Source organism: Numida meleagris, chromosome 5 (genome assembly GCF_002078875.1).
Source record: "Numida meleagris isolate 19003 breed g44 Domestic line chromosome 5, NumMel1.0, whole genome shotgun sequence".
In the NCBI taxonomy this organism is placed as follows: domain Eukaryota; kingdom Metazoa; phylum Chordata; class Aves; order Galliformes; family Numididae; genus Numida; species Numida meleagris.
Window position 1 is genome coordinate 45,203,222 of NC_034413.1, and position 16,565 is coordinate 45,219,786.

At 38.1% G+C, this 16,565-nt stretch overlaps 1 protein-coding gene across 11 annotated transcripts in view; it reads right to left on the reverse strand.

Annotated features, from left to right (window-relative positions):
* Positions 1–16,565, reverse strand: part of FAM126B (family with sequence similarity 126 member B) — a 59,281-nt gene that overhangs the window by 41,700 nt on the left and 1,016 nt on the right. For 2 of the 11 annotated variants that reach the window (XM_021400819.1, XM_021400817.1), the window contains exon 3: positions 13,406–13,565. The exons of the other annotated variants lie outside the window; for them this stretch is intronic. The gene's annotated coding sequence lies outside the window, so the exon portion shown is untranslated. The remainder of the gene's footprint in view (positions 1–13,405; positions 13,566–16,565) is intronic. 11 annotated transcript variants of the gene reach the window in all.

A 16,565-nucleotide genomic window follows, 5' to 3' on the forward strand; every position in this document is an offset into this window, starting at 1 on the left:
GAATGGAAAACACAAATATCAATACAGGTTGCTCTTCCAAGCTATATATATATATACTCCTCTCATATATATAATTCATTATTAAACATGGAAAGAAGTGTATTTAAAGAAAGGTTTTTCCATGCTACATCTATTAAGAAAGAAGCATGGAAAGCATCGACACAGCACCTTTAGTCTGAAGTAAATCAGCATTAAATTCCCTTGATTCAGAATGTTCAAGGGGAGTAAAGACATGAGACAAGGTTGTCGGAACTAAATAGGAAACACCCTCCATCCTCTCCTTCCCCTCCGTTACAAGGCTGTAACAAACTCTAGAGAAAGGAAACGGGGCAATGCGTTGACAAATACAGATAACAGAAACCAATCTGAACGTCTCACGTTGAGTTATTCTTGAGTGCAGAGGTTTAAAAGTCTGAATGGAAAAGAACGGAAAATTCATTCAACTAAATGAAAACATCTGCTGAGGAATTTCAAAGCAGCCAGAAAAACAATCAAGTTGTTTAACAACACAGAAGTGGTACAAAGTAATTCTGAAAATATGTAACCAGAGCACACAAAATTGATAACGTGCTCTTATTTGAAATACTGGCCCACATTTGATTCAAAGAGCCTGAAAAAAAAACATACATCAGGCAGAACAGTGTCTAAGAAGCAAGTAATGAAGACAATGATAGTGAAAAATAACTTCTAACCTGAGATTAAAGATATAGGATTAATTTCAAATTCAAAGAAAAAAGACCATGCATTAAAAGCACTTAGAATTAAGTGGCAGAGAAGGTAGAAGGGAATTCTGTAAGACAATAATACAAAATAAAACATTAAAATATAACAAGGTGAAAAAAAAAAATAAGACTCCTAACAAGAAGAGATTTTATATGAACATTTATATAAATATATACTTACACAAACAGGTATTTACAATACCCTTTCTACATTAGTACATCTTAAAAAAATAAGAAAAAAGTAGAAAACATAATGGCATAAGCTAGTACTTAACTGATTTGCTTCACAAAAAGTTCTCCTAGGAGCATCTCCTTCCTTAGCAGTTCAGCAGCAACATCTACATCCAGCTGCTGTTGGATTGCTAGACTGTATCGAACAGCCACGGTATGGTCTTACTTCCATAATGGAAAAGGGACAGTATAATCCCAAAAGAAACAAGATCATCCTTTCCAAAGAGGAACCAAAATGCCGATTTGATAATGTTTTATGCCATTAGCTACAGGCCTCTACAATGAGAAAAATTCAAGGATTACTTCTGGCATTGATTTTGGAGTGTACATATTATTATAATAAACATATTTAAAAATAGCATTATGACTGCCTTCAATCCACCTATATAAATATATTACGCTATAGCAGTCATATTTAACTCACACTTACATAAGCTGCCATTTTGACAAAGACACCAGAAAACAAATTCAAAACCTGTTGTAATCAACGAAGCAGAATTACAACTTCATCCGTGTCTTAGAAACAGTACAGAACTCCCTCAGCCTTAACAGCTCCACAGCACAGAGCAAAGGTAAAATTCTACGAGGCAGAAAACAGATAATGGCAGGAAGAAAGAAAAGGTTCTCTGAACGGTTAATAACCATCAGCTCAAGCCTTCTTTTTGTTAGAAAGAGTCCCTCTTCCGACACCAGTTTTTTGGTAATTTGTCAGCTTAGCAGACAGATATGCATTCCAGCTTTAAAACACTAACACTGATGTATTCTACATGTAGGATTTAGGGCCTTATTACACAAGCCTCAATCTTGCAAAGCACTCAGAAAAGACACAAATTCCATGCCTGCTTTGACTCATTAGCAATATCGAGGCTAAAACAACATTTCATAGCAGAGTTTAAAAAAACCCATAACTATAAAGCTGATATTCATACTGTATTGCACAGAGCAGCCGTGGAAAGCAGCAGAAGTGACTTCAGAGAAAAAAAAAAAAATTCTATTTGCCTCTCAGAGTCTAAGGACCTGAGGAAAAAAATAAAAACAAACAGCCATACCTTGAGCACTTGCAGCTCCATCTCTCTCTTAGGAGTTCATGCAATGAATGTAGCAGAAAAGAGTTAAGACAATCTAGGTTGCGGAAAGACATTGAAAGTACGCTTCTACTTTACCTACATGATTTTGGTGACAACAGTATACGGAAGGAATTATCCTGCACCCTTAAATATAGCAGCACACATTAATTATTCTATTGTGAAGACTCAACACGCTTAAATATACATACACACGTAGGCTTGCCATAGAAATTTTACCTCATACATCCTCTCAGCAGTAGTTTCCTTAGAAACTATTTGATATAGTCATCCTACACTAAATCCTCTTGTCAGGACCCTGTGTGATAACCTATCCAATGCTAAACCATATAGCCTTTTCCTTCATAAGCATCAGTTCAAACACAGTAACTCTTCCCATGCCAGTTTGTCTGCAACTCATGAATTTCTTCACATATGAAAAGGTTTCATGCAAATTTCTTTCCATGTAACCTGCCCGCCCTTGGTTCACAGTTTTGGTTGATGAAGTCAATTACATCAAGGAAGTTCTCTAAAGACAGTAAACACATAACAGAAATGTAGTCTAAAACAAACAAACAAGACCATATATATATATATATATATAAAGGCTAAAGGAAAGCATATAATTGGAGGCTTACACTTGCAAAACCATAGTAAATAGACACCCAGAGCTAAGTGCAAACAAGGAACAGACATCAGTTAGACGCAGTCTTAAGACAGACCGTAGGAACAAAAACAAAACAAGGTAAGAAATCCCCACCATACACTTCCGAACAGGACTGCTAATGTACCAAAAAAGATAACAATCTTGTCGACAAAAGAAAAAAAATCTAGAAATATAAGCTCTGGTGTGTAAGCAGCCTCCCTTTTTCAAGCCATGACATCCTCACTTGATAGAAATTAATATGTTATATGATGAAAATAGCCAACAAAAATGAAGTGTTCTACCAGTTTCAGACAATTAAAATATTAATATGTTTCTTGGTGCAGTGTATGCGTCTGACTGCTATTCACCTGAACTAGAGTTTAGGTTACATACTCATTATTTACTTATCCTCCTTCCCTTCACCCTAAAAATTCCCAAAGCAAAGTGACACAGAGGATCCTCTGCATTACTTGTGTTGCAAGGAACAAAATTCCTCATTCTACTCTTTTCAATTTCAGATGGTAAAGCCTTTGGCTTTTAGAAGTATGGTGTAAGAAAATGAAGCTGAGGTGTCAGATTCTCCCCCCATCTTGCACATATCCACAAACTCTTAAACAAGTAGATACTTGAAGTTTATTTCAACTACACCTAAAATAGGGTCATATTACTATTTTCAAGTCATATATTAAGAACACAAAGTTCCAACATACAGTTTCATAATACCAGCTAAAGGTCCCTGGGCATTATGATATATTATTGCATGATCACCTAAGTTTCATACGTACTGAAGCATCATTCACACTTAGGATGCACAGTTTATAAAGGTAAAATTAATTCTGATTGACGTTCTGGTCTTGCTTTTCCAGTACAAATTCCCAGACATGTAAAAGCAAACTGAACTATCAATACATAGTTACGTGGGACATTTCCGATCCCAATACTATCATCTGGACAACCTCAGTACAGCACTAATCTCTTCCACTTGACAATATGTGAGGCAGTTAAGCCCCACAAACAAACTCCGAAGAGGACTTAAGGTGCACACACAGGGTGCTTGCTCTTCTCAGGTGGAGCACAGTAGCATCAGAATTCAGAAAAACGTCTGTATCAGCTTTCAGAGTGAAAACTGCTCAGAGTATAGCTGCTTTTATTACTTCCAACTATTACTTTACAGAAACAAAGCATCTTCATCCAGATAACAAATCACAGTCTTATTCCGGTGTTGATCATTTTCAGCCTTATATTTGTTTTCTGAATGTTAAGAGAGTCAAAAAACTGCAAAGAACAATCCCATGAGGTGAGAAGAAAAATATTTTTGATTTGTATTATTTTGTATTTAAATTAGACTGACTTCCATTTTACAGAACAGAATTTCCACAAGCAAGAATTAAGATATGTGCCTGACCATCTTAATCCTGTACAACATAGATCCATTAATTGCTGCTTTGACATGAACTATCCACGCAACTGACCCGACTGGTTAAGGTGACTGTCCCGTACAAATCGAAGCTCGTGACCAACCCTATTAACTTCAGCAAGATTCCTCCAGAATTGGAAGTTTGCTTTTTGCTGGACTCCCCTCCATGGAAACATGGCAAAGAAACAATGCCTCTAAAGAAAACAGAACTCCTTTTAATCACCATATTCGAAGTCCTCATTAAACTGAAACTCAGCTTACTGTATGACCAGCATTCTGTGGCCTATCCCATGGAAGTGTAAGTTAATTCCCTGTGAAATAACTTGATGGGAACTAAAGCATTTGTAAATGTAAACTAGTGCATGATCTACAGAAGTTTCCTCTTTTGCTTTGGTATGAGTTTAATAATTAATCGTCACTGCTGACTAGTTAAGTACAATGCATGTTGTTTACACAGCTGTTACTCTTTTACTCTCAAGCTCCCATTAGAACAGGAGAGATTGACTGGTCAGAAGGCAGGATTAGTTAACATCTTGGTGTGAAGCGACTCAATTATTTATTTTTTTAAATAGCGAGGAACGTAAGTTACTAGCATACTGGGACTACTTGTTTATCCATTTATTTGGGTTTCAATCTGAAACTTAAGTCTTTTTTAAGGCAAACTTTTGCATGCAGTCTCTTTAGGAATGCGATCTAAACCCAGCATGACTTCCTCAAACCAGCCAGACCTTCCGTGTGCCCTGTTCGGCACGACTTTCCACAATGCTTTCCGTTTATCTAAGCTACGGATCGATACCAAGGGGAGCAGAGGTGGGAATGGGGCTTCCACAGGCCTTCCTGGCAGAATGCAAAGCAGTCACAGCCTCAGTGATTTCAACTGAAACGCATCACAATATTCCCCACATCAGCCATTGCTGAATTTCATACAGGAGTGAGGATGAAATAGAGAAAAGGGGCGTGACAGCATACTACTATTTTTACGTACATCTTCTACTCATGGTCTGAAGAAAATTAAGTTTTTGTTAAATACCGTCCCTAATTTACTTTCAGAAGCAGGAGGCCTTTCAATATTACTAATAGCTACAGATTTAACTGAAAATCCATGCCACTAGCTTCATGGGACCCTTCCTTCCTCCAATTATGGTTGGCATGGAGGGAGGAATGAATTTTACAATGTTCTACAGTTTCATATACACATTTTCTTGTAACAACTCCCCCCATCTCCCCCTCCAGAAAAAAAAAAAAAAAAAAAGCAGGAATTCTCACTGAGTACTCAATGTTCTAAACTTCAGCCGTTTTTACATAACCTCACCCATAGACAGAGAAGCTCTGGGGCTTTGTTTGTAATACTAAATAGCTTTCCTGATTAAAACTAGCTTCAAAAGCAGTTCGTAGGACTGTGTTTTTCCTTCCCTCAAGTCTCCTGAGTAAACTTACCTTTGGAAAAAGACCAAAGATGGCTTTAAATGCAAACATGTCAAAGAGTTTTACTACTGCTTTTTCCAACATTAATCAAAAGTGACCTTCCTTAAGAAATTCTATGCTGCTCTACAAGTAGCAATGGGATGGTGGGAAGGTTCAACCTCTACGGCCATACCACCAACATCCACCTCTGACATTGTGGGACAACAGAATAACATAGGAGGCATTACTTTCAGAGCAACCCTCATACATTCACAAGAAATACACTCAACATGTACGGGGCAAGTTTCTTTCCTTTTTTTAAAATAACAGTACATACTTCTGACCTAATATTTTCTTTTTGAAAAAAAATGATATTGGCAATACAGCCAATTAGGTTCATTCTCTTCAAATACATCAGCAACAAAAAAAAATTAATCAAAGCCTGATTTTAATTAAATAGTTTTTTAAATGTCCCACTGCACTGCTTCCCCATGGATTTCTGCCAATAGAAATCAGGAGTATTTACTGATGTGCAAGCACCAGGCTCCTGAAATTTTTTGGTCATACACTTTTGGTGTAAGGAATATACTATTCTAATAGCCTTGATACACATGACACCTCAGAAAATGAACGCGGATGGTCTTTCAAGGGGAACTTCGACAGAAAGTTTAGGAACCTTGAAGTTAATGGCACGCAGGCAGTGGACCTGCACAGCATTAAGTAACTACCTGAAAAGTAAGGTTGATCAGCTGCACACACACAGACACCATCACCAAGAAAAAAAGCACGCACTCCAAGCGTGACTGTTTCAGTGTGCAAGAAAACCACTCTGAACAAAATACAAATCCAGGCCCTGGTACTTGCAATTATCTGCACATTTGCACTTAAGATCATCATTCAATAATTACTTCTTATCAGTGAGCAGCAGGAGTTTCACACTCAGGGTGGAAAAAATCTTCATGCTTTTTGCATTATTTGCCAGCTACCTAACCGATGTATTAAGATGATTTTTGTAGCTATATTTTAATTACTTTGTTTCCTAATCTGTCCTGTCTCATTTGAATAATTAAAACCAAGAAATAAGATTCTAATTTCATTTTTCACGCAATAAAAAGTAAATGCTAATAGAAACCTTTTTCATTTTTCATAGATGCAAGGCATACGCAGAATTTACTAATTGCAACATTATGCATTTCAGAAAGCTGAAAAGTCTGCATTCACGGAGACAAAAAGATAATCATCACAATCTACAAATCTGTTCAAAGCCCACACGCATTGCTACAGCAGAATTTCCCAATAGTTCACAGAAATAGCAATAAATAACTATTACTAGAGTTCTGCGTAAAGCCGGATGATGCAGGAAAAATATTTTTGTCTATCTCAATCCATCCAATGGAACATGAATTTGAAATACCTCAAAATTTGCTAAAGATAAAAACTCTCTAAATTGTGATTAAGGTTTCCTCATTAGCACAGTAACATTCTTCACTTAAGATCTGTTAACTCCTCTCTCCCGCCTCTCACAAAACCAAGAATGCCGTATTAAAATAAGTTAGCAAATACCGTTTCTGGCACATTACAATGATGGGAGCATCATCAGTGGAGATGAGCACTTGACTGTCACACCCACGCATACCTCCACCAGCCAAACACGGTAAAGTTCCTACCAAACGCTTCAGTAAAACGACAAGCAGCAGTGCTAAAGGAGTTACTTTCTAGCAGCTAGCAAGAAGAGAATCACGGCACCCTCACTGACCAACAGATCATTTTACAGCTTTCTGCAGCAGACTTCAAACCTTAGCTTATTAGAGGAAATAAACATCTAGAGCCATCCCCCTCCCTATATTTCTCTGAACTTCCTTCTGTTTTTCTCACATCCAGTCCAGTGCTTTGGTCTTCAGCACTGACAAACACTTGCAAGTCAGAAAAGAAGGGCACAGAGGAAACAAACCAAAACCAACCTTTGCACACTTGGTTAATTATACATTGCTAAATAAAGATGTGTGGATAGGACGGAAGACACCCAGCGACAATCAGCACAACACTGACTACACAGTGTCAGCAGTGGCGCCAATCAGTGCCGGCCAGCAACCCCTAACTCAGCCCAGAATCCATGCACAAACCTTAACCCGATTAGGAATCTGAGCAAAACAATTGTGAAATCCCATAGTTGCACATTTATTTTTCTGCTTTAGCACCATCAGTTTTACGCAATTCAATACTGAAGTAGCTAGGGGAAAAAAAATTTATATAAAGGTACAGTTAGTGTATAAACATTATTATAGAATTTACTAGATCATCTCCGACAGTTTTTTGTTCAGTTGGTTGCCTTCTGCATTCCAGACTTTAAATTTGAGCTAGCTTGACAAGTTAAAAAACTAGGTAGAAAATGGTAACGTTTTAACTCCAGCTACAAAGGGAAAACTACTAGTGCAGACATTATAATTCTTTTCATGTAACCTGTAAAAAATAACGGCTAAAAACACAGCAGACCTGTAGCCCGGAGAAAGTATTTTACCTACACAGAAGGGGGGGAAAAAAGCAAAGCACTGTTAAGTGAAGAGGTCGTGCAGTGGCTCCTGGAACACAAGACATGCGCGTGTAACGCTGCTGCCATAAGAATGACTTAAATGCCTAGACGTCTCAAACACATTTTCATTTTTCTCTGGCTGAAGTGACTAAGAATCCAACAGTTTTATTTTTGTATGCACAAAGAATGACTGCTGATGTATTTTCCCCATTGATGCAGAAAAAGCAGACTTTGGGTGACAAGTAGCAGGTATTCTCACATAGATCACCCTACGTATTTCTAGTCCACTCACCATCCACACAAAAAGGGAACGTGACTTATTTCTCCACCTTGGCCTTTGGAGATTCGTGGACAACAGGTCGTGTCTGAATGGGTCACAATCAGATGAACAGACAGGGCTAACGGTCAAGGCAAAACATTTTCCAAGTTTGATTCTCTCAAGTGCTAACATCTGTTCTGGTGAGGAGGTAACGAAAATCTTGTTTCAGTCCTCACTCATAAAAGAAATCCCCAAAGCAACAAAAAGAAAGCTAGCAAGTTCTCCTCTTCCACAGGTAAACAGAGGCTGCTCAAACTCATCCGGTGTTTACAGTCACCCAGGTGAAGGCAAAGCTGAAGAATCACAGCAGATGAAATGAAATGCAGCAGTGCATAAAACTAAGCAAACAGAAAAGGCAGCAGTGTGCTACCAGCTGTCCTGCTTGCTGGGAAATGCAGGCAACACTTCCAACTGAAAGGAAAGGTTCCTGCCACACAACTTCCATGAAATTAAACGGCCCAGAAATACAGTTCACGAATCCTTAACTTAAATTACTTCAGTATTCTATGCGCTTCTTTTCTTTCTTCATTCAGCTGAGCCTTCACCCCAGGATTCCCATCCCTGCTTGTGTTTCCAAAGGTCATACTGAATTGTTTAAGAGATTTTCATGAAGCCACTGCTACTCTGACACGGCAAAGATTTGTGTTGCTGTCTACTGCAGTTCATTAACGTGTATTAAATTATGAGAGCAGCTCACATGAAGCCTGACAAAAACAGCACCGTGTTCCGTTATCTACCCAAGAAATTACCAGAAATGTAGTTTAGTAATTTCCAGAAACATAAGGATGTTACTATTTGAAACTATTGCACAGACGTATCATCGACAAGAGCAGCTTACCACATACCATGGTTTGTCAGTTACACAATTACTAAACAGAACGAGCACATAATTAACAATCTAGAAGAAGCTTTTGAAGCCCAGCAATTTTGACTCAGGCGTGCTCTACGCCAAGAAGCAGCAGCAAGCAGCTTAAAAAAAAAAAAACATTAAAAAATGCTCACACGTAAGGAACTACTCATTTTTCCATTCCAGATCTAAACGCTTGCTCTCTTCTGTGTCCATATTTAGCTCACATCTCTATGCTGTTCCGGCTCAACTGAATAGCTTTAAAAAAAGAAAAAGCAATGGAAAGTTCTCCACTGTCACATACAGAGAAATAGGAGCCGGTGCTAGGATAAATCCTTCATCAGCATACCTTACACTGCCACGCAAAAGGACACGCTGTTATTAACAGATTCCTCAAAAACTTGTGTAATTTCACTCAAGTAAATGGATTGTTACCAACCATATGTCTGTCTATCTCACTGCTGTTATTAGAATACGAAGAGTAAGAAATGATATTAATACCTCCTCCACTTACCCTTATACTATTCCTGTTGGACAAAGAAAGATTTGTACTATCAAGACTGAGCTCTATCTACAAACACAGGCATTAATTTTGTCTGCTGAAATTCAGTTTTACAGATTTGTAGCAAAGTAAATACGGTTACAACAGAAGCCTGGAAAGTTAAGCACGTGACCTTAACCCTATGGAAATAAATGTAAATCTAGCACTGACTTTAACGGTACCAAAAGCACAAGGAATTTTCCTCTGCAAGATCTGGATAGCAGCTATCCAAACCTTCCCAGAGGTTTGACATCGGTCATTAAGTTACGAGCAAGATATGAAAGGCCGGCACAACTATGGCACATTAAATGCTAATCCGGTGCAATACTACTAGCAACCATCTTTCCAAGAAAGAAACTCCACTGACAAGAACACACCAGATATAAAGCCTTCTTCACTATATTCAGTCAGTCAAAAGAGTAAAAAAAAACAAAAAACACACACACAACAAAAGAGACTACCGAAAGCAAACAACACGTATTTAGAAACTGAGTTTAAAAGTCTTTACAAACTCAGCCTTGCACAAACTGTCTTCAAAGGAGTCACGTGTCGTAAGTCCTCATGTAACAAAGGTAAATCAAGACAGGAGACACACATGCTAAAAAGAACAAAATAAAGCCTGAAGTACTGCAAATCATCCTTGCAGCAGCTAATACCGCTGTACATAGCACAGCCCAGTGCCCAGCTGCCTACAGAACAAACAGCAGCTCTACCCAGATGCTGCTTTCATAATTATGAAAAACAAATGAACAGAATTGTTTCTTCACATTCAGGAATGACTGATTTTAAATTACTGTTTTCACAACCACCCACTCCCCAGGATTAGTCCAATTTGAGACCTGAAATCCTTTATATCAATCTGAATTACACACGCAGAGCCCCTGACCAATGTTTTCATGCACTTTGTATTGCCTGTCCAAACAAACAAACAGGAAGGCAAAGGCAAAACTGTCAGAAACAAACCCGTCCATGCAGTGACTTTTTAATCAAAAGAAACCTGGTGGGGTTGCCTTGTTGTAACTTGGTTAAAGCCGAAGGAGCATATACTTCTAAAAAATGTAACTGGACAATAGTCCAAGGATTCAAGAAAAATTAAAAATAAAAATTTGATCTGCAAATACTTCACACATCAGTACCTGAAAGTAAATTTTCATCCTCTGCTAAGTAAGAGGAAGTTTAATCACTGCAACTAGAGGGGGGGCAAAAAAAATCCAACTATTCTAAACAGGGAGGATTTTTAATAATTTTTTTTTGACTGCATCTGCGTTTCCAACAATAAAGCATGAGGGACAGCAAATGCACGCAGAAAAATTCTAAGAGGTTTCGAGCTACTTTGTTTCCACACGAAAAAGAATGCTCTTTAAATTTTCAGAAACAAATTAACTTAAACCACCTCTGAAACAAGATCTGCTATACTTATGCTCAGCTCCCCACAAACGAGTGCTTAGGATATTTAGGCAGGTCGCTTGAAGAACTACTAAGAGGATCTCTGGATTTTTTTGTAAATTAAGTTTCCTACTTTGTGGCCCCATTCCCAATGGGAACGCAGGCAGGCACGCAGAGGGGCTGCTCTCCAGCCCCTTCTAAAGCTCAGGGTACTCTCAAAACTGAAGGAGACGGAAAGAAAAATAAGGAAATAAATTATATTGGGGGTAGGGGGAGGACAGATTTTGCACGTATTTCACCTCATTCTCTTTCAACACATTATCACCTCAGCTGAATGGCCATGAAAAACATAATCAGTCATTTAAACCTTACAGACTTTCCAGACAGATGTAGAATAATTCCCCCTAGCCTCAACAGTTACTGAGGCAGGGAAGAAGAATGGAAGATGACCTTAATCGCTACACTTGAAGGTTCATAAACCACTAAATAAAGGGAATGGAAACAGAAAAAAAAAATCCCAAATATTCCAGCATTGCCCTGCATGAATCAGCAAACTACCGTCATGTAGCCTGCACAAATGTCCATGTCACGTTTCACTGAAATAATTCAGTGGAATAGTAATGTGTAACTATTTAAAGAACTCACAAACCATACACAATGCAGACACCAATAAAGAAGACCTAACTATTTCAATTTACTGAAGAATCACAGTAAAATAAAAGCAGAGCAAGAGTAGTCAAATTACTGAGATTACACAGAAGAACACTGACTTGACGTTTCTGGACTGCAAATATCAGCCAACTTGATTGTATGTACGTAACATTATTGGGTAAGTACTCTGTCCTGCAGTAAGAAGCTCCAAAATAAGCAGAAAGAGTACATTCCTGGAAGAGAGTTTTAACAGGCTTGAACTATTGCAACTGCATCCATCAGTCCTCTGCTGAACAGTACTGTGCTGCAAGGGGATTTAGAAGTCCCAATATTCAATTCTGGGAGACAGACAGACAGACTGACTGACAAGGGAGTTCACCCTTTACAAAGGACATTCATCTGACATTTTAGTGAAATCTTCTTCCAGATACCTCTGGTTCCTTATTTTCCACTCAAAAGGAAGATCAGAAATTTAAAGTCTAATATTCATATTACTCTACAAAATGATACCAAGGGAGCAAACTCACTGCAGGCACTGGGAAACAGGGGCGAGCCAGACGGAGTGCAGAAAAACAGAATAAAATCAAGGAGAAGAAAAAAAGACTTGCCAACGATCATTTTACAGAGCGTCTGAATTGTGACTCCTGGTTACACATCTGTTGAAGTAGATAACTAATTTTCACTCCCAAATAGAATCCATAACGTGAGGAACACTGGATTTGAGAGGAAAAGACCATCTCATGGCAGCAAAGTAACACCGTTGTAGAATTCAGCTTAATACTCCAGAAGGGTACAGGAAATCTAAACTACATGACATTGGCATAAGACAAAAAGATGCAAATTAGTTTAGAAGTAGCTACATGGTTTGTTTGACATATGTTCCATCAACGCATAACTTATTCTTAGGACGCTATTAACAAACATAAATGTCACTCAAAAAACATGTGTAAGATAACCTTTCTAACTTTTTTGGCTCTAAGGAAAACAAAATACTTAAAAGCCTACACCCAAACTCATTACATTTTACAAAAATAGTGTGCTAACAGAATAATGACTAGTGGCCACACTGCAGTTCTTCTTACAACACAAAACTTCTATTCATTATTGATAACCTGCAGCATGTGTTGGAACAGTTTGCAAACTGTACGTAATTCTGCCCAGCACCCAATCGTGACCTAGGTTTATATGTGCTCTTCTCTGTAGTGCTGCTGGCAATAGAGACTTCTGTTTTAGTATATAACAATATTTTATTTCATCAGAAGTGCCCTTCTCTCTCTTGACCTTGTATTTCAAATTTAAAAAAAATAAGGTCAAATTCCATTGGAGAGGGAAAGTCACTCCCAGAAGTATATCCACCGATTAAAGTTGTGTTTTGTTTTGTTTTTAAAGAGAAAAATAATTTAAAAAAAATCAAATTATCTGTCTTGTTATTAAAAGCACGAATTATCCAAGGAAAGGAACAGAGAAAAATTTGACCATTTTAATAGTTAATTTTCAGTTAATGATGCAAGCACAAATTCAGAACACTGTCCTGCTGTCGGAAGAAACTGCATCTATCTGGACACACATTGAAATATAAGAAATTCCACTTAAACATAAGAAAAAACTTCTACAGGGTGAGAGCATTTAAACACTAGAACGTGTTACCTGAAAAGGCTGCGCACCCTCTTCCTTTGGAGATATTCACAGTCTGAGGAACCTGTCCTAGCTGACCCTGTTTTGAACAAAGGCGTTGGAGTACATGATCTCAAGAGGTCCCTTCCAACCTTAACCATCCAGGGATTCCTTTATTTATGAATCTATATTTCTGCCAAATAAGATGATAGAAGAAAAGGTCAGGAAAAGATAACAGATTATTCAGATAATACATGACGCCGACAAGCCTTTCCTAAAGTCACTGTCCCTATTTTACCCTTCCTTTGCACCCTACATGAAACATCTGAACAAGCTTACACAACTCAGAAGTGAATGTTTCCTTGAACACAAATTTGCGTGAAATTTTACCTACCATAAGGAAATAACTGCAAAGGAAGCACGGGGAAAAACAGCATTAAATAAGAATTATTTCTTGTAACTGCACCATCTGTAAATGTAAATACCTGACCGAAGCAGCAAGTCAAACTATGACTGATGGCTGCACGTGCTCAGATCACTTCCTTCGCAAGAGTCACAAGACTTCTACCTAAAAGATAATCGCTATGGCAGATGGCCTTCACTAGGAGTCAGCTGGGGAAGCCTTCAGCTTCATTGCCAGATACTAGTCCGTATCTTTATATGAAGGAACAAGTGCAAGAAAATTCATAAAACCTAGAATTACTTTCAAGCCCATACAAGCGTTTGACCGACCACATCAGCCTGATTCTGAACTCACATCAATCTGCTTGGGAAAGAGCCAAACAGTTCTGTTCCTCCTCCTGCAGAAAATAGGGGGTATCATATGAAGTTCTCAGATAACAAGTTCAAAACAGAACAGAGCAATGACTTATTCACACAACATGAGAAGTCCGGTGGTGCTTGCTGCCAGAAAGGTGGTACATTCAAAACCAATACATGGACTCAAGAGTTTTAAAAAATTAGGTACATCCATGCAATAAAAAGCCATACAAAACATCATCCCCACAGAGAGACTGGGACAGCCGACCTAAGGAGTAAACCGATATGCTTGCCTAGAAAAGAGCGTAAGAATAGAGCATCCGCTGTCAACTACTGCTTAGTTGTGCGGCACAAGCAGGATTGAAACAATGGTCCTGTCACATACCAGGATCAAAGAGCTTTGTTAGGCTTCAGGACAGGATGGCAGATTAGCCCAGCAATACAGTTCTTCCTGTGAAAAATGATCTCTGGGTTGCCAAAAACACAGAAAGGAACAGTGTTGCTCCAGCACATCACTTCTCCTAAATCAAGGTGAAACAGTGGTTTGAGACCGATACGACACATAGAATATTTAGCTCAATTGCAGCTTGAGAAGATAACTAGCTTTCTCACCTTCCATAGTGTTTCTAAAAAACATCCGAAGAAACCTAAGCAGCTTAAGGAAAGATCTTTCCATCATTATTGCAATTAAAACAGGATTGACCATTTCATTCAAATGACAACAGGCTTCTAGTGAAGTATAATTAACTACTGACATAAATCCTGAGAAAGTAACATGCAATGTCAGGAGAAAAACATGCAGTGTTTCACTTTAAGTGGCTCAAATATGTATTAAAATAGTAAGCCAGAGAAAAAAAAACAAAAAGCACCCTCAAAATTGAGAGTACTTCAAGTCACCGTCAGTCACACAGTTCTCTAAGTCAGAAAATAATCACGAAGAGCATACCACTACACACAGAACATTGATACGGAAACTACTAGTATGCACACAGAAGAACAGTAACAATGATGCATCTGGTAATCTAGAATACATACTGACAAAAATTTCTGGAAACACAGGTTTCTGAAAGCTATCAAGAAAGCCCTGCCACCTTCTCCTAATGCGGTAACCATAAGCAGGAATCCCAACTAATTATAACTAGCATGGCTAAACACACATTAATGTAACCATATCCTAGAACACTTAATTTTCAGAAATTATCACCATCACAAATAGTACCAAAAAAAAAAAAAAAGCAACTGAATAACCCATAAAGAGCACTGATTATTTTCACACAGAATCCCAATGACCTTCTCTTCTCAAAGGACATTCAGTATGTTCTACACAAGATAAAGACTTTTCATATTTTAGCTCCTTGTGTGTATTATTGTTATAGTCAAAAATAAATAAATAAATAAAGCGAGTAACTCAGCAAGGCGAAGTTTCCTTCTCAAAAACAGGCTACAGCAAGACCATAAGGCCCCTTAAAGTTATTCAGACTCACTTATTTGGTGAAGATACAGTGTCAGAAAGCTTCCTTTATCACTAGAACAACACATACCCATATTTGCAGTCTTTCATTTTGGAAAGAATAAAGTCCATGCTGAAAGACAAGGCAACTTAGGAAGTAAGGCATTAAGAAACCTCACTACAGAGCAAATCTATAAACTGCACAAAGTTTGTCCTATTAAGAGGTTTTACGTACTTAGTTTTGAATAGCTGTTTCCCCCTACTCTTGTTCAATCCTGACATTTATAGCGTGTTTGAAGGTGAATCTTGCAGAATGTACTCCTCTGCTATAACTCTGTTTGACCACAGTGGGTCCCACAAAGTCAGTATTCTGTGATCAGTAGTGAACATAGAAGATGATAGACCCGTAATATCAGTATGGCTTCATGGACAGATCACCAGGCTGTACTGCAAAGCACCGTGAAAAAAAAAAAAAAAAACAAGCAAACAAAATAAAACACAATAAAGTAAGGCTAGGAGCTTTTTTTTTTTTTTTTCCTTCAAAAAAGGAAAGCATCTTGCCTGGTATCTAACATGTTCAGTGGTCACTGAAAAAAATATTCAGAGTAAAATAACGGCATTCCACAGCAAACACTAGACACTGAACACATACTCTGTAGCTTTTCACCACAATAAGAAACAAGAAATACTTCAGAGATATCAGACAGAACTTCATTATCCATGAAACAGAAATGGAAATCCCTGGTACTCAACAAATAAAGAATCCATCCCAATTTCACCCTCCTACTTTACTGAAAAACTAAGGCATCTTCTCTCCTCCTCACAGGCTATCTCACAGGGAAAAACATCCAGTGCTGAAACCAGACAGAGGCAGTCTGGATTAAACAGATGGCACTCAATTTAGAACAATTTCACTGTTAATAACACAATAATGACACTCATTCTGGAACACTTCTCATGTCCTCCTAATATCACCACAAAAAG